This window comes from Falco naumanni, chromosome 14, assembly GCF_017639655.2.
Source record: "Falco naumanni isolate bFalNau1 chromosome 14, bFalNau1.pat, whole genome shotgun sequence".
NCBI classification, from domain to species: Eukaryota; Metazoa; Chordata; class Aves; order Falconiformes; family Falconidae; genus Falco; species Falco naumanni.
Window position 1 is genome coordinate 21,552,511 of NC_054067.1, and position 19,302 is coordinate 21,571,812.

A 19,302-nucleotide genomic window follows, 5' to 3' on the forward strand; every position below is an offset into this window, starting at 1 on the left:
TGGACTGGGAAGGTAGTAGCTATAGACGCCACTTTGAGGCTGGATTATGAACACCCTGTCAGATGCTTCGGAAGTATCTGGGATACATACATTTGATAGAATGTATATGCATTTATAGGGTTTGCTCCATTTTTTGGTAGGAAATGATCTACTAGAGGTATGAAAGGGCTCGGAGATTTCTGGGTGAAGTCTACTTGCTCTTTGGCAGGGCTGAAGCAGTTTATCAATAGTACCTCGCCACAATTAGCAATATTGAAATAGCTAAAATCATCAGTTTTGTCAGCTTAAACAGCATGCATGAGAAAACATGGTGGTTTTATAACAGTTATGGAAAGGTCTGCAAGCAATGTCAATGTCAAAGGGGTGCAGGAAGCTGCTTGCGATGCCAAAAGATGTACAGGGATGCTCCTTGTCTTGCTGAAGGTGTTTGGAGATCCATCCTAATCCATCCCAGCCAGCAGCTCCTGTCCCTCCCATCTCCCTCATTACTTTGCCCTCTTGGATTCCTGGCTCTTCTCCCTGGGATCCTGCCTTTGGTTAAGATCTGTCACTTGCGTTGTAGCAAGAGCAAACCTGTTCTTAACCTGCCCTGTCAAAACTATTATCCATCATTGTCTTCTTCCCTCCCATATCCTTCTCCTTCCCAGCCTGCTTTGCTCTTAGCTTTTAATTTCCTTGTTCACATTTCTCTGCTGCTGTCCATTTTTCTTGCCTTTTTTTTTTTTTTACCTTTCTTTTTTATTAGTCAGAGCAGCATCAATTGGTGATTTAGTGCAATCACTTATATTTTACTCCTTGACCACTCCTGCTAGTTATTTGTCACAGTAGCAAAACACGATCCGTGCCTGAGAGACTCATTAGCTGGGTAAACGCCATATTTTATTTGTATATATTTTTACGAAGAGTTCAGGAACACTCTCCTCTCCAGCACCAGTGACATGTGGATGCCCATGCTGTCCTGGGCTGTGGATGATCACTAGGGAAGGAAGAGGTGCTGCAGGTGGAGGCATGCATGCCCAGGGCTGTCCTATGTCACGGCTGGCACCTGGCACCTCTGAGGGAGCTTTCTGGAATCCTTTCCAGCTCAGGAGCTGCTCTTCTAGGCTGCATAACACAACTGCACAGTACAACGTGCTTGGCAGGGCTGGTGGGAGCATCCAGAAGGACCAATGGTGCCAGCACAGCAGTCAGGACAGGACAGTTTTAGCCATACGTGAAGGTGCAGAGCAATTTTGGGAAAAAACCCCCAAAACATCAAAAACAACCAAAAAACCCCAAAACACTCAAAAATTCATTTTAAAGGCAAAAAAGTTGTAATTATATTTTTAAATTGGATTGATTTTTCCCTCATTCTCATAGAACCTGATGACATCCAAGGCTGCAATCAGACAGTTTTTAAGAACTTTTCCTCATCAGATATCATAGGGTGTTCTGAGAAGTGCAACAAGTGTCTTCTTACATTCGTCAACTATTAGCACATCCTATGGCAAAACAAAACACACTGGCAGACCAAGTCGGAAGTTAAAGATGAAAGTCTCGGTGAAGGTTAACTTAAATCAACCTTCAGATGTGAGGCAGGGCCTCTAAGCTCTGATTGTAAAAGCCTCAACCATTGCCCTCGTCACATCCTTTAAGCAGTCAATTTTAAGAACTATCAATATCTGTACAACAGAAGAATTTTTAAAAAGCTGAATGAGATTTTTGAAGAAAAAAGTCAGTTTTGGAAGATTGAAAGAGACGTTAACCCTTTAGTGTAGGCAGTGGGCTGCATTCGTAAGAGGGACTCTTAAAGACAAAGAGCAGAGCAAAGCCAGAGGAACCCTTCACATCCTCTCTTAAATGGCAAAGGATCTTTATCACTGTGCTTTGTGGGGACCCTCAGAATCTGAATATTCAAGTTACAAAGGATACAAGTGCTAGCTAACATTTAGCCCCCAGTGAGTAATGGATGACGTGGTTTTCAAAAGAGGTTTGTATGTCCTCGTTGGTATTTCATTGTAAAATCTTATTACCAGATTAAAGTAGCAAAGGGATAAATCTTAAAGGAGTTCATTATTATAAGATCTCATCTAGTTGACTTAATAATGAGCCTGGTGGTTCTGGAGGGATTTTCCTGATTGGGGTTGGAAGGATTGCTGGCTCATGGTTCCATTACTAGGATTCTGGTAAAACACACGTGCCACCCTCGTCACCACAAGCAGTATCGAGATGATCACTTTGTGGTTTCTGAGTTTATGTTTTCCCGGTTATATAGTTCCTCTAGTTTGTGAGATTGCATAAAGATTGTGCCATTTGTGAACGATTTAGCTTCATCTACAACAAATCTGCTTAAAAAAAAAACAAAACAAAAACAACAAAACAAAACAAAACAAACCACCAGAAACAAAGTAGGTAAGTACTTTAAATGAGAGAAAAATGTTTCCTTTAAATGATGGTGGGATACTAGGAAAAGCTGCACACTCACATGGAACTCAAATGCTCCAAGGGTGTACCCAGAGCCTTGAAGCATTTCTGCTTGTGCTCCCGCAGCTGTCTGCACCATACAGTGATGCTGGTAATGATGGCAGAAATCACCCAAGCACCATGAATGCTCTGCACTGCAAACAACAAACTCTCTTCTAAGTCACCTGGTGGCTTAGAAAAATCAGGATAGCAGCAGAATTTCCAGGAAGCCCCCCCAAAAATTCAGACCTGATCTCAGCTACTCCAAAAATCACTGAGCTTTTGGCGGGGGAGGATGGGGGGAAGGTCAGTCTGGCAGCCCGAGGACATGCCCAGAGAGCAAAGGGAGCGACCTGGTCTTCTGCTGCATCAGGGCAGCTTTCAGACCTTATCACCTTGCACAACTCTGGTGATCTGAAATTATAGCACAAAAGTGGAACTTTCTGGGTTGTTATGGTGTTTCTTGATTTTAATATAAGAAATCTGGATCTAGCTCACCCTACTTAAAAAGTGTTGAGCCACCAGAGTATGCTGTGGTTGCCCACAGGCTAGAAAGTAACACTACTGGGGCTGTTTCCAGCTTTGATGCTCAGCTTTCAACACTCTCAGAACAGCGTTTTCAGGTTTCTCCAAGGACAGGCTACACTTTCGGTCCCACAGCAGTGACATGAATTCATATTTCTTGATGTTTGAAACATTTCTAGCTCTGTGAGTGATGTTGTGTGGAAAACAAATTATTGACAAGGTTTGTTGTTATGCTGTTTCTGCTGTCAAGGAATAACGGTATGGTGCTGCGAGCTGTCTGACCCGAGTCTGTCTTCTCTTAGTCTGGAGACTGTTTCATAAATTTGCAAATGCTAGTAGAGACACCATGCTTTGCTGTTATTGATCCCATGCTTGATGTTGGCTAGGTTCAACTAACCCGCATAGCACTAAGCTATTCAGAGCAAAATCTGATGTACGTGTGAAAAAATACTACTTCCCCATGTGCTGCTGAGACATCTGACCTTTTATTTTTGCAGTTTGGTTTTAGGGTGTGGTTTTTTTGGTGTTAACAAAGCTACTGCATCTCAGGATGGGCTTGACACCGTCCTGAGCAATGCTTCTCTTGTCCTATAGGGTAACACAAAATAGAAATTTAAGAATCTAATAGAAAAGCCACAAAAGTAAATGTGGGTCATTTCACTGACTTTACGAGGCTTTTGAACAGCTCTGATATATTCCTGCAGCAGAATTCTGTAAGGTATCTCGTCGGACCTTTGGAAAGGTCATTATACTCCATCAAATAATCTGCGGCAGATCCTCCGTGACAGGGATATTGGTATGCTAAAATGAACTGTAATCATCAAACAGTTTTATAAAGAACAGCCTTCAGAAAATAATAGCTTTTTATTCCTTTTGCAACAGGCCTCAAATGGAAGGAGCAGCCCAGTCTCGGGTTTTGGTGGACGCAGTTTTATTGACTTCAGTAAAAGGACAAGCTGGTACGAGACACCTGCGGGCTTCAGTCTCTGTGTCAGCTTCTTCTCTAAGTTCTCAGCCCCCCGAGTCAGCAAGCAATACAATTTTTAAACCCACGCATGCCATCTTATAAACATTATTTATCTTTTTTTCTTTTCCCACTACATTAATTATACAGTGTTACATCCCTTGAAACAGAAATACCCCAGCTACCAAAATTAGAGCACGGTAGTGATAACACTGTAAAAGTGCTTTTCTGGAAAAGAAAGAATAGATTTTCACAAATGCTTATTGACCTTCTAGAAACTCTGTTCTGGAACTTTTCAGCATGCTTTGGTGCGCAGCAAACACTTTGGTACTTGACCACCGCCTGGTAGGATTTCCATCCTCAGCACTCAGTGGAGACCCGATGCACAGAGCTGTGTACTCCAGTACATCACTTTAAACCAAGCCTTTACCATCTGTTTCAACCTCTAATTACAAATGCAAAATAACACAATTCACAATTGCATCATAAAAAAGTAAAATATAAGTGATTTAAATGCATGCGTGTGTTCCTCATGCAAGGCAACATTCATCTGTTATGTTTTACCATCTTTTAGAAACAACTCTGGGATGAGATCCCTCTTTGTGGAAGGAAGAAAAATTATTTCATTGTAAGAAAGCATTTTTTAAAGGTATGTTTCCAGGTCATTATTGCATTTTATATATTTCTCTCTTCACAAATTCTTCTTCTGCCAAAATAGCACTATTTTTTTCATGGTGGGATGGATGATTTGTCCAGAGCAGTCTGCTGTCCTCGAACACGCAGGCTGGGGAGTCCTCCAGCCAACTGTGCTCCCTCCTGGCTTCCCACAACATCAGCCATGTGCTGCTGCTGTTTTCCCTCCTCTTATAGATCTGTATGTATTTGTATCATTATGTTTACACAGGTTTTTTTAACCTGTAGTTGGAAATACCTATTAGTTCCAGCCAGTTCATCTCCTTTGCAGGGCAAAGGCATTAATAATCTTAAAGGCAGCTTTTAGTTATCCCTCACCGTGGAGTTTTTCTTGGCTTTACTATCCTGGGAGGCAGTGCTGGGAAGCTGCAGTGGCACATACCCGGCTAAAACTCAGCTTTCTAAAAAATTACATTCATTTGAGGGTTTTTTGTTTAAGGTATTGTTATAATTCTATTATCACCGTAACATGGGTGTGCTTTCCATCAGAATTCACCGTTTCAGTTGACCAGACACGTTTCTTGGTCTTGAATAAGCATCTTGTGATTTCTCAATATCTTTTTGGCACTGAGATACCCCAAACCGAAGCCTGCATGCTCTCTAAACCTCTCACTTTCCTCTGTCCACACCTCTGCCTCAAACAGAGATGACACCTCTTAACCTGGGAGAATAGCAAACTAAAAATTTGCTTTCCTGGGGAGAAACAAATTATTTACCATAAGCAGCTCTTGGGGAGCATCAGAGCGGCTTTCTGAGCTCAGGTCTGATGGCAAGCAGTGAGTATTTTAAATGCAGCCAACTGTGAACTTCTGAACCCCACAACATTTGGAGCCTTTCTGGATAGTAAAACCCAAGCCATGCGATGTGTCAAGCCTTACCGCATGGTCTGTATAGCATCCATACGTGCAGCCTACGCACAACCCTCTGTCCCAGCATTTGTCCTCCCTTTCCCCTCCTCTCCTCATCAGTGTACTTAGAATAGGGGCCCAATCTATCAGGGGATTGAACTTTATGGATTTAAAATGAAAGCTGAAGAATTTGTTTTCACTCTAACATGAAAGGAACAATTAGCAAGGGCGCACACCCCTTCCCGACAATGGGAGACTTTTCAATTACTTTGAAAGGCTTTGGATCAGGATCTAAAAGAGCAAAGACTTACTCCTAACAAAGATACTTGAATAGGGATGGAAAACTGTTAATCAGACACTGGCATACTAGAAGCTAAAACAAAACCATCAGTAGACTTAGTGCCTTCGTTTAAGCTCTGTCATAGACAAAACGATCGGTTTATAACTAAGGAATCCTGGAGGATAACTTGTGGCTGTTACAGCCCTCACTGCTGATTGCTCACGCATGTTAAATGGTCACAAATGCAACTCGTTTATTCAGTCTCATGCCAAACACCTGGGAGCATCCTTGTGGCTGCAATCAGGTGTGGGCATGGGGAGCAGGACGTGCTTGCTGCTGGGGAGCGAGAGGAGAGGGACATGGGGAGCCCTGCTGGGCGCAGCCTGGGTGAGTGTGGGGTGCTGGGCTGGTCCGTGGTGGGTGTCGGGGGGGCAGTAAGTGTGTGGGTGGTCAATGCTGTCCAGCAACGTGCTATGTGAGAGGGATGCTCCCATCACCCATATTCCTCACCTTGGTGTTCTGTTTGGTATCAATGGGGTTGAAAATATTCATTCTGCTATTGGGTTGTAACCATGGTTTGGATTCTGGTGAACCTATGAGATGGCAAGAAGAATATGAGAAGTTACTTTTATTTTAATAAAACTTAATAAATGTAGTAAGTTTTTTATTATAGTACATCTAAAATATAATAAAATCAATCGAATTGATTAAATACAATTTTAATAAAAGGGAATATTTTCCACGTTTTCATGTTGCCTGCTCTATCAGTTGGCGGCATTTGGCAGCCTGGCTATTCAGAGGCATTTTGGAGTTGTCTGTTCCTGTTACTCTTTTCCTTCTAGTCAGCTGCGGTTCTGTTTTTCTTAGCAAACCATTCTGTACTGTTAGGGCTCTGTGGATTTTTTAAAAAGTTTTGTAACTGAACTATTTTTTTTTTTTTTTCTAAATGTAATTTGGTTTTGAAGTTGTCAGAACATTTTTTGTTAAGAAAAACAATAAATTCGACCACATTATGAATTAGTTTTATTTGAAGAAAACATAGTTCCAGATGCATTAAAACTGAGTTATTTAGCAATAGGAGGCTTCGGGTCCATTCCCTCTGGAATGACATAGTCCCAATGAAACAATTGCTAAAAGGAATTTATTTTAAAATAACATGACCTGTGCTTTAAAGAAATTGGCCTCAGATAGTCCAGTAAGTTGCTTTTTCCTAAGCTTGCTTATTGTTTTATTTAAAAGTTTGTTCAGAAAAGACCCATTAACTGGTCATATTATTGTGAGCTGGTCTTTTCTTTGGCTTATAAAAGCTTTGGATTTGGGTCAACAAGAAAAGGGATGCAGTAGGCAATTTTAAATTGCCAATTTTTCTCATTTTAATATCAGTTTTGTTTGGCTTGTTTGCATTATGCGGCTGAAGCTGTGGTACCAGAGTCTAAAACCCTGATGGTGTCCACGCACTGCTGCGGGCTGCTGAGAGCCATTATTTGGCCCAGAAGCTTCTCTTGTGGGCTGAGGGCAAGACCTTGACGTTTGTTCTTCATAATATCGTTCCTTTTCTGTTATTCTGGTTTGCCTATGAGGGCATGTTCTCCCGCGTGTCGGTGATGCTGCTTTATTTTGTGCCGTAGACAAATGTCATCAGTGTTTTCTTACTTTGCATGCCACATTAATGCAAATACCGAACAAGGGTTGTTTTTAGTGAGTCCTCTTCCAGCTGGGTATTTTTTAAATCTTTTTTTTCCTTGGACCTTTTAAAAAAAAAAAAGTTATTTTTCTAAAGGGAAGGGTCTGGAACCTGTGAAGAGCTTTACTGCTATTGGTCTTTTAGAGCTACAGATTTTCTTGTGAGAAAAAAGAACAAAATAATTGTCAGTATCTTTCAATTAAAAACATTAGCCTTGATTCACCCCAAGTGGTGTGTGTTGTAAATGAAGCTGTGATTTGAACTCTCCTTGGTTGTGTTTGTTTACACATATTTATAGTAGCATAGCTGAGCATTGCAAGTGTCAATTTAATACACAAGGAAGATTAAAGAGTAATAATTTACCAGGCAAGTTTCTATCCAAATATGTTGCACGCCTTTGGCTTGGGTAAACCAGCTGAGGTAGGTGGGATAATGCCTTGAAAAGGAAACAACTGACAATTGTAGCATAATTTGACACAGATTTTAAACCAAGCTTTGGTGTAGTCTCATGTTTTTTTCTGAAGCAAGGCAGGCAAAACCATAGGCAACTGCACAGAAGCAATTACCTTTACAAAAGTTTATAAACTATTTTTTTAACAGCTAGGTAGTCTGGTCTTAATATAGCTAAGACACTTATGCCATATCACTTCTAAATGATCACTTATGTTCCATCTGTAATGCAGAGGCAGACTTGTGGCTTACCCTCATCCTGGGGAGAAACTGCTTTTATTGTGAACTATTAAAATTTTCTGTATGTATGAAGGAGACTTAACAGTCAGGATATTTTCTTGGAATTTGCAATGACTGTATGGAGATGTTCTTACTGCTATGACTTTGTGGGACAAAAATATATTCTTCTCAAGGAAGGAGCATTGTGGTGAAAGCTTTAAGATCAAATCAGTACTCCATCGCTAAGTAGGGGACTAATACACTACGTCTACTCTCAGCAATTCACAGCTGTGTTATGTCAGATCCCATGGTTTTGTCGTTTTGGGGGAATTCTGTAGCCATGACACGAGGCAGGATGGTCTCCCCATGTACGGGGATGGGCTCTGCCTCGAGCCACAGCCCACTCCTTGGGCGGTGAGAGCAAGTGTTTACTCGGGTCAGATTGCTCGTCTTATGAAAGGTTGAACAGGTATGTTGTAGGTGTTAATCTGATAAAACAAATTTTATATTAGCCGCAGGCTCCAGCCACTATTTTCTTTATTTTTGAGAAGTGTACTGAACATACGGTGGTTGTTTTTTTCAGAAATCCATGTATTTTGGACCAATCAGTATGTTAAATATTTTCTAGCATTCCATCCTTTTTTTTTTTTTTTTTTTTTTTTTTTTCCCCCCTTCCTGAAAGCACCACTTATGTTAGTTGGAGAATACTGCTGCCTACCAGAATGTGAAAATAGGTTTCATTTAATTAATGAACTGGAAACAGGAAGACATTACATGGTAAATGAGGTTTACATATGATAATGTTGGATTTGTCATGTAAAAGATTGCTTCCTTTCAGCTCCCTGAAAGGACTAAATTTTGCTTTTGTACAGATTGTACAATGCTAATAAAAAGAGAAGGCTCTGTGGAAGGTATAACAATAAACTAAATCTATAATTCTAATGAGCAGAATAGAAAAAAGATGATGATATTTTAATACACACACAGATCAGAGTTGGGTAGTAGCATCAAAAGCTAAAGGCTCAATCGCAGCTTTGCAATGGGCTCCATCCGTAGAGCAGCATCTTTCTCCTACCCATGACTGATGCACGTTGGCTGGGACGGGTGTGGAGGAGGAGCTGAGGTTTCACCCCCTCCTTGCCGTTTTGCCCCCGTTTCAGTGGGAACAAATGACATCCAGTGACTAGAAACCAATGAGCCCCTACCCAGTGCTGGCTGAGAGCTGCCTGCCCGGCAGGTTGCACCAGGCTGGGCCCAAACGCTGCCCGCTCCCAGGCAAGGAGCAGCGTGGGGTTTATTCCTTGTGACTCTCTTCAGTAATGCATTTTACCTTTTTTTTAATCAAGCCAATTAAACTAAAGTAACAATGGGTAAATGCTCTACAATTAGTCCAGTATCATCACCTGTTATAACCCAATTTTAACTCTTGTACAGTATGTTTAGTTTTTTGAAAGTTGATATCATGAAAAGGGGTGTTAGAGAACCTTGATACTTCTTAATGTGGAAGCAGGGGAAAGATTGAAAATGTGATTTGAGGATGAAAAACTCACAAAGTAGAAGGAAAATAAATCTGAAAGGAAAGTCTTACAAGATGCCGTGAGTTTCAGCTAAGTCTCACTGTGCTGGGTGCTCCAGCCCACACCTTTCTCAGTGCATGTTGGCGATATTTCTAGGGAGTTTTGATGCGTGTGTTAACCAGCATGGTAGCTAGATGAGTTTAGTTTAGTTTAACATTCATCTCTTGCTCTGCAGGAACTGTGCTCTGTTTCTGTCTTTATCATTAGTAATTCTCCGCCAGTGTTTCCCATCTCTGACCTCACCGCTCCTCCCACCGACCCGGAGCACGTGACGCTCTGGTAGCCCCCGGCACCGGAGCTGTGCTGACCCTGCCCCCCCTTTCTCCAGAGGGAAAGAAGCTGATGCAAGTCATCTTGCATATGTTTTTATGTCACGGAATTGCCTTCAAACCTTAAAACAAATGTGCTAAACTTTGTATATAAAATGAACAAACAAAAGGTCTCTTCTAATGGAAGACAGTTACCAGCCTGCTTGTAACAGTAGTCTTTCACCAACTGGAAGATTGTTAATGATATCGCTCCCAAATTTTCTCTTTATTAAACTGAAGAGCATCATCTTATTCCTGCAAGTCATACTTCAGCCCTGACCATGCTTGCTATTCCTAGCTGGGCTTTGTTCAATTTTTCCCAGTTTCTTCACTCCTTTGTAAAAAATATGGGCTCAAGACTGGACCCAGGGTTCTAGCTGAGGCCCCATCTTAGTTGAGGGTAAGATAATAACCACAGTGGTCTCATATAAGATGCTTTTGTTAACAAATCCCTGAAATCACCTTTTCTGGAGCAGTTTTGTTCCGTGTGCTGAGGTCGTAGGCCACTATAACTTTGAAACCCTTCTCCGTGGTACAGCTCCCTTCCTGGCAATTTCCCCTTTGCACTTGACTTTTCCTCTGTAAGTGTAATGCTTTACGCTTGGCTTTACTGAATTTCATCTTAATTTCAGACCATCACTCCAAACTGTTAATATCTTCTTGGATTTTGATCCAGACCTCCCATGGGTTCCCACCATCCCAGCTCCTCAACATTGCAAATTTTATAAATGTAATCTCTTTTTCCCTTTAACTGAGTCATTATGAAAATATTGAATACTGCTGGAGCAAGGACAGATCCCTGAGGAACATCACCTGAAATTTCCTCCAGATTTGACAGTGAACTATTGATAACTACTCCGTGAGAGCAATTTTTCAGCCAATTGTTCCCTCCACCTTATGGTAATTTTATCTAGTTCTAGACCATATTTTCTTAGTTTTATTATAAGAGCGTCATGTGAAACAGTATCAGAAAGCTTACTAATAACAAGATGTATCACATCCACTGTGTCTCCCTTATCCAAGAGGCCAGTTATCCTGTCAAAGAGGGAAATTAAATTGAAGAGCTCGGTGCATGATACTTTTTTTTTTTTAATAAAGGCATTTGAGTTATGACCCCTGCAATATTAGATAAATTTTTCAGAAATAACAAACGTGCTGGTTTTTTTCTAGGCTACCACTGTAAAACAGTTTGCTTGTTTGTTGGGTTTATTGAAATAATCTGGTGATGTGAGATTAAGAATAAATGGTTTGAAAGCCAAAAGCCGTTAGCCGAGTGTCACCAAAGATAAAAACTAGGGTGGGAGAAACAAGCCTTCCTCCATAATAGTGTTTTCTCCATTTCAAGCTGATCAGTAGGAAGTGGATTTAGAAGTGCTTTAAATTATTTCACATCATTTACTGGTAATCTAACCAGCATGTACTGCGTGTACCCTAAGTGCTGATTTTTTTAAAAGCATAAGAGGAAGAGCAAAAGAACTTTTTATTCTAAGTCATTCTGTAATTTACACATTTTTGTATCAACCCACTTACTAGTGCCATACATAAGTGTTTCCTCTGAACAGATTTAATTTTTAATTTTCCTGAATCAGTGTTAACCAGGAAAAAGGTAATTGTTGTCAAGAGTATTCAAACTGTCAGAATATCATTCAATCTAAAAGCTGTTAGAATCTGTGCAAAAGTAATTACTGAAACTCTATTCAACTGTAATAATAACCTGCCACTGATGACAGCAATTACTGGGGAAAGTGTAATAGAAATCAAAGGCGCATTTTTCTCTGACAAGTACATTTCTAACTAAGGTTTACATTGGTTGAATAGTGTTGACAATGATGATGTGCTGTATCACTCTTAATCACGGTTGGCATGATGTTACAGTTTGAACTGCTCACTGTTAGAGAGGGACTAATTGCCTGTTTCATTTGACACTGTCCATGCTTTCTGTACATAGGGCTGTATATTATAGATGAGCAGAGTTTAAGTGTTGTGCCTCATTGCCTGGCTCACATCCTTTTTAAGTGTAGGTTATAAGTACTTTTGCAGTTAACATAAAGGCTCCAATTAGAATCGGGATGAACCAGTTAGGTCAACTCCTTGTATGTACAAAACAGAGAGGGAGAAGAAGAAGCATGGTGGCAAAAGTCACCCTTCTTCTCCTTCCTGGCTGACAAAGGTCACACAGAGCCCTGCTCCTGGATTTACCTCCCCAGGAGGTATAGCATTTGGTTCAAATAGGCTTGAGAAGATGGTTCTTTGGTGCTTCACATTAGTAAGAGGTCGCTGAGGCCAGAAGTTTGCCATTATTGTTATTATTGTCAGAGCTGAGCATCAGTGCTTCCCTTCAGCTCGGATGAAAAACAAGACCTACATTGGCACACACAAGGTGCCAGTAGGAATAGTTTCCCTGGTTTTGGTGGACTTGTGTTGGGAGACCTGGCTGTATGCATTATTTGGAGAGGGAGAAAGAACGGACATCCTTCTTGACAGCACTTATTCCTCTGTTGGCAAACTTTGCTCACTTTTTCAGCAACAGGTGCAAGGGTTCCTCCAGAACCCTTCCCCATTGTAAGAACTCCTTAGGAACAGCTCAGTTTCAGAATAATCCATCTACAAATCTCTGTTTCAGCATCCTTCATGTGTGCGTCCCTCAACAACGCCTGTCACTGGGAACGAGCTCAGGAGAACTGTCCTTTGGGAGCGATACTGGGGCACGTGTCCAGTGCCATGTGTGTTGGTCCTGCCCAGTCATTCTCAAAGTCCAAAAACATGTTGAAGCATCACAGAAGGAGCTAAATTTAGCAGGTTTTTCGGGTTCATCAGAGTGACTTTAAGGATTGAACACATGCAGGAGATGATGCGGGGGTCTGGAGCAAAGATGATGAGAGCAGTTTCAGAACACACTGATGATCAGGTTTTTGTGCAAGAGCTTAGGTCCGTTGATTTTTACAGAGTGGAAGAAATGAAGATAACGGGGTGACAATTGTACAGTTAATCGCATTGCTCTTGTGAGGGGCTGTTCTGTCCTTCCTACACTTCCACAACCCATCAGCTCACATTCATTACAAAGGCCAAAACTCATTGTTATTTCATGGCAGAGCAAGCTACACCCACCACTGAGACTCAGCAGGAAAACACAGTGTAGGATTCAGGTGTGGAATAGGGAGAGACAGAGGTACACAGTCTTTCCAAGGGCACCAGATAGGCTATGTCCATTAAAGTTAAACCCAACTACGTGTAGAACTTTGCTGCTGCTGCCAGGAGGTTTTCCAAAACAGCTTTTGGGTGGTGCCACTTCACCACAGATTCATTGACCGTCCCTGCAATGCAGTTTCCCCAAGATATTTCTAAGCTTTTTTACAAACCGCTTGCACTAATGTGTGAGTAGTCCCAGTAGACTCCTAGGATGATCTTGGGGACTTAAACACATGCCTAATTGTTCATCAAATTGGGGCCTTGCTTGGCTCCAGATAGGAGACTTCCAGGAGGAGTTCATTGTATCGTTCTACTTATCGCACTAATTGCTTGTTTATGTTTGTTTTCTGACAGCCAACACTACCCAATAATTTTTATAAACAGAGGTTCTTTCACAAAATCTACTAAATAGAAGTCACAGCTCTTGAAAACCAAAATGATTTTAAAGGAAACTTGATGTTTCCCCTCTGAATTTCCTATTGATGTTTAACGGTTGTATCAGGCTGGGTCCCTGGTGTTCTGTTAACATGTGGCTCTCTTTTATTATAACATAACAATAATGCAATTCAGCTGAAAACATGTGTTAAAACACTCTTGGATTTTGTGCACACCTTATTAATTATACTAACTGCAAAATGATGGGGTCTTTGACAATCTTTTCTATAAACTCTTTGGGTTTCTAAAATGATGGACTACCTGAATGAAGGTAGTGCTTTTCTGGTTTATTGAACGGCTGCAGGCAAGTGTTTGCATAACTAGGCGATACGTGTATTTATGTACACCATGCTGATGAGCAGTTGCACTTCATTTCTTATTTGAAATAAAGACATGAGAGTGACTGAAAACAAAAACATGCCAGGACCTCCTCCCTGATCAGAGTTTTCTAGCTAAAAGAAGAATAATGTGAGCTACAGCTGAACGAAGGGAAGAAAGAGCCCGTGCAGATTCCATGCTCAGCATCACTCTTTGCTAATTACAGATGCTGGATTTTTTTTCTTAGAGGGTCGCAAAGGGTGGCAACCACAGCAAGGTGGCACAGGGTATGTGCTGTGCACAGGGTTTCTGTATGTCTCTTTCCATAGGGTGAAAGCGCCCAGGGCAGAGCAATGTCTCTGTGACAGTCCCTCCACAGGTGCTGTGGCTGGTGTGACTGTCAGTCATCCTTTTTACAAGCTGGCAGAGGACAACATAGTGTTTGAAAACCTCATTCCTTACGGAGTGCAGGCAAACTCGGAGTCTGTGTGCTTGTGCAGTTTGCACTCCTGCGTCTGGGTGGAGAGATTAGGTGTCTGTGGGACTTGCAAAGGTGTGAACTGCGTATATAGTGGATTTTATGAAAGGGTTACAACCTCTTCCATGATACCCAAGCAAATTTGTTTGGGAATTTAGAGACTTTATTTCTACTGATGGTTTTCCCTTTATGCATTTGCCTTTCCAGCACTATGCTTGCTAACAGCATGGAAGAAATCCCCATCATCAAGTGCTTAGAAATTATTAATCAGGTCTCCCCTAGGTTAGGATCGTGGCTTAAAAGAAAAAAACAGTTGCTTGCTTTCTCTTTTTCCATGTCCTTAAAAGTTTATCTTTTAAAGCTTTTCTCTGAAAACCTGAGAAGCTTTACTTAAAAAAAGCAAAAAAGCTGAGATTAATGAAGATCATATAGATAACGTAAACCCATTGTCTCAAGAGAGCTGAGACTTTAAGAAAAATACTAACAATCACAACTTTCTGATAATTTTATCAAGTCTGACAATCCAGTGTGTTTGCTAGAAAATTGTAAAGTGTAAATTATAAGGCTTTTCTGAAAACGGCAGATGCAAGAGACTGCATTTGAACCCTGAATCTCTTCCACTCATTCTTCCAGCTCTTTCCCCTCTCCCGCTTTGTTCTGGCTCTATGGGTTTGGGGGGTGGGGGGTGGGTGGGTTTGTTGCATTTCACCATTGCCTTCTCTATCTGCTGTGGCAGCAAACAAAGGAGCTGGTAACTGCCAAAAAAGGGTAGGAACAAAATTTGAGAGAAGCCAGGGGAAGGTGGGCAGTGACAGCACAACTGCAGCTGTTTCTCTGGCCCAGCTACGGCCGCTGCGGGCCAGCGCTGCTGCTGGGTGGGCTGGGGACGCGAGTGCTTGGCTGGGTGGTCTTCTCTGGTTGTGCCACCCAGGCACCAGTTCACAGTGTCTGGATGGCAGCTGTGCCCTGCCTGGAGCTTGTACCCTCCTGGTTTTGTTCAGTGGGGAAAAGAGCAGGAAAACAGAGGAGCTGCGGCGGGGCTCCAGCGCTCTCCATGCAGTGGGTGTGCGCCTTCAGTTCCCACCACTTTGGGCTCCAACCTTGCTCAGAATTTTACATTCTTTTCTTAAGGTTTTTGTTCTTTGGTTTTGTGGGGTTTTTTAAAATATTTATTTTATCTGGCAGTTAATATGAGACTTCACCCTTACAGCAATTTGTCGCTGCTTGCTAAATTCATTATCGCTGGTTGAAGCTGCCCACCTGACTCTTGTTCCAGGTGTGCCAAATGGAGACATTTTTACTGCTTGTTACTGAAATTTCTTGTCTAAGCTGAGGCCCAAAGCTGCTATGAATGAATATTTGTCCACTGATATCCGATAATGCTATGCAAGTTTACAAGAGCTGAAAATCTGCTCAAAGTAAGAGAGCAGTGGTGGAGATTCGTTATTGGAAGCCATCCTCTCCAGAGGCTTCTCTCCCTACAGGAGGAGGCTGAAGAGGAATTAAAAAAAAAAAAAAAACCAACCCTGCCTAAAAAGCAAAACAGTGAAATGGAGTGAAAGTGCCTACTCTATGATTAGGCTTCTGGAGACCTAGAGCAAACTGCGGAAAGGAGATGAGATGCGCTTTGACTGTAGATCACTTGAACAGCAACAGCCCGTTTTCTCGTGTTAAATATCACACTCGCGCTGTGGAGCTGAGGTGTCCCTAGAGCTTTACTTTCTCTTCCTGCAGGGATACACCATCACTGATATTTTTGCTTTTATACCAAGCTTACATTTAGTCGAATTGAACACCTAATAAGCAGGAGTACCTGACTTAGACACACCATGACCATCTTCTCTGGGGTGCCTGCCCACCTCCAGTGGGCAATCGCAGAGGAGGTGGCGTGCGGGCCAGTGGCGAGCTGCAGCGTGCGGCAGGACGGACACCATCTGCCTTGCATACTTCTACTTGCCCACATAATTATGCATAGCTTTCTATTGTTCCAGGAGTTACTCAAGCATATAATAGAGTTTCAATGAGTTCAAACCTCCTGTTTTAGATGGTGTTTCAGTGAGCTGTTTTTCTGCCTCAGCATGAATTAGATATTAATTTATTTTATATTTTTTTTTACCAACCCTGTCAGACACAGGGAAGCACATGGAGAAAGCATGAAGGAAATCATGGCTTGTAAATGTTGACTACACAGCTGTATCACAAATTTTAAAATGTAGGGAAACCAAATATTACCTGAAATATACTTGTGACTCCTCTCAGTAACTCTCTGTCTGTCAGTGAGAAATAACCCTCTGGCCCCCAGCACCTCCTTTGCCACGCACAGATCCTGCACCTGCAGGTGGAGTTTCAGCCTGGTGCAGATGAACTTGCACGGCAGAGCGAGGGCTTCGCCTCGGGAATGGCAACCCCAGGCAGGATTCACACCCGGGGCTCTTGCCTGGTAATTTGGTCTGCAGGTTTGTGATGACAGTTCAAAGATTCTGTGCAATTTTGCTGGGGTCACGTAACTAGTCCTGTGCAGTGATGCTGTACCCAAGGGATCCTGTCTCCTGGGCCACGTCCCCTGGAGATTGCACAATTTCAGTCATAATAATATAATGAGGAAAAAATACGAAAAATAACATATTAAGTGCTTCTGGGCCCATGTTACACTAAATACTTTTAATTCAAGTACACAAATGATAGACTCCTGTGCAACTGGAATGGGAAAGTGGGATGTGTGCTGGCTGAGGCAGAGCCCACACGGGCTGGTGGATGCTCCTCCCAGGCTCCGTCAGCCTGCTGGTCAAGTACCGTGTGCTCGTGCTCCTAATTCCTCTCAGCCAGCTTGGTTTAAACTGTTTGAATTGCTAGTCCCAGCTAACCCAGATGAGGTTTCCTTTCTTTTTTTTTTCTTTTATTTTCTTTTTTTTTTTTTCCTGGAGAGAATTAAAGTGCTCATTTGAACTGCTTTGCCAACAGATCTGTTCAAAACCTCCAGCAAGCGGGTTTTAATGAGCAGCTGGGGGAGTAACTTCTTCCCGGCACAGGCTGCTCCTTAAGAGGCTATCTGTGCATTTCCTTAAGACATTTTAAGAGACTGAACATTTTTATATCTTTAAATCATATTAGAAGTGACTTCAGGTGTTGCACTGCTTCAAGTCATTTGATTCCTTAAGACTGTGTGGTGCCCACATCTGCCATTAGTGCATCCCTTTAATGATCAAGGCGGGACTCTTCAAACGAGCTTAAGCAAGTTAGCGCTCAAATCCCTTGGGTAGCCAGCGGGACAGATCTGAACACATCAGTCCTGCTTCTTAATTAGATCCCAAAATCTCAAAGTAAAAATCAAGTAATGTTTTAAACAATTCTTGTATAATTGCTATCTTAGTTAATTTTTCCTAAGGATTTTCAGCCTTGATTTAGAAGATTACATCAGTTGTGCACTTAACATTAAACTTGTAAATAATCTCGCCTCTCCACAGCAATAATTTCAGCAGCCATATGAACACCTTTGGAAGTTAGGTGAATGCTTAAATGTTTTGCTCGATAGATGTCTAACATTAAGCAGGTATTTATGTGCTTTGCTTCGCCAGGGTCTTAAAGATATAGTTTAAGTAGATGGGTGTCTTCTTCTAATGACTATAATAAAGGATCAGTGAGGGAAGGTGGTGGGGAAGTGTGTCAGATGCAGTGGTGGTTCTGGAGAGTGCAGGAATGGATTAGAAAATTTTCCATCTCTCTTACTTTCATTTTCCAAGCACATAAAAAAGGAATCTCATCCTTTTCTGCAGGTGAGTAAATGAAAGGACTGCTTTCGAAACAGCTGCATGTAAATTTTCAATTTCTTTCTGTGTGTTTGGTCACTTGAAGAAAAAAATCTGTCTGGCAGGCAGATGTGAGAGACTTCTCTGTGCTTTCTCAGAGGGAAAATGTTTAAAAATAAACTCGCTGAGGGCCATACAATGCATGGTGGTTTATTAGCCATTGTTCTATTATATGACCCATCATTCTGCCTTAATACATGCACAACAGCAAGTACCCGTGTCTTAGAAACAGCAAACCTGTGCTGTTTGTCTTGCATTTTCTCCAGTGGACAGCATGCCATTATTGTCACACTCTCTGGTTATATTTAATGCAAGGAGGATACAAGTCCTTTAAAAAAAAAATGTCACTTCAGTGGTACTCTATGCATTTTTATTCCTGAATATTAAGTCTCAATTTTTATAGCCTTAGCTCAGTCTGTGGCTTCATAAAACATCATAAATTGGAGCTTAGCTTTACAGGCAAGCAAGATGATTTGATAAGTATGGGATTGCCCCTACTACATCAAATAACGTTTCCTCTCTTAGTATCCAGCAGCACTGAGTTATGGCACTGGTTCAATAGCCAGCCAAGAGATATAAGAAGCCCTATGCAATTAACTTCTTGCATCTTGTCTTTTTATTTTCCAAGGGGAAAAAATGAGAAAAGTTCTTTTAACCAGGTATTTTCTTCCAATTTTACCTCATAGTGGAGTCAGCTAAGTGCAACCTCTTGTCAGCACAATGATTATCTGTAATTTACATGCAAGAAGCAACAGAAACTTTTAGGATGAAATGAATGTAAAACCAGAAACCTCTGCCTGTTCCATCATCCAGCCTTGCAAGTACAGTAGCTATGTCAGTGACTGTATTAAGAGCTATTAAAATGGCTTTGATGTATTGCTGGGTTTTGGTATGATTTTCTAGGTTTTATTATTCCTCTGACTATCATTTGCTATTTTTAAATGGAAACTACTATTATGGGATACGAGCAGTCTGTCCTTCAGAGGAGACTCTGCACCAGTAGCCCTTCTGCTCATCTTCAGTGGCATGTACAGGGGGACGCTAATGATCCCCTGGTATTTCTGTGTCCTAGCCACCATTTATACT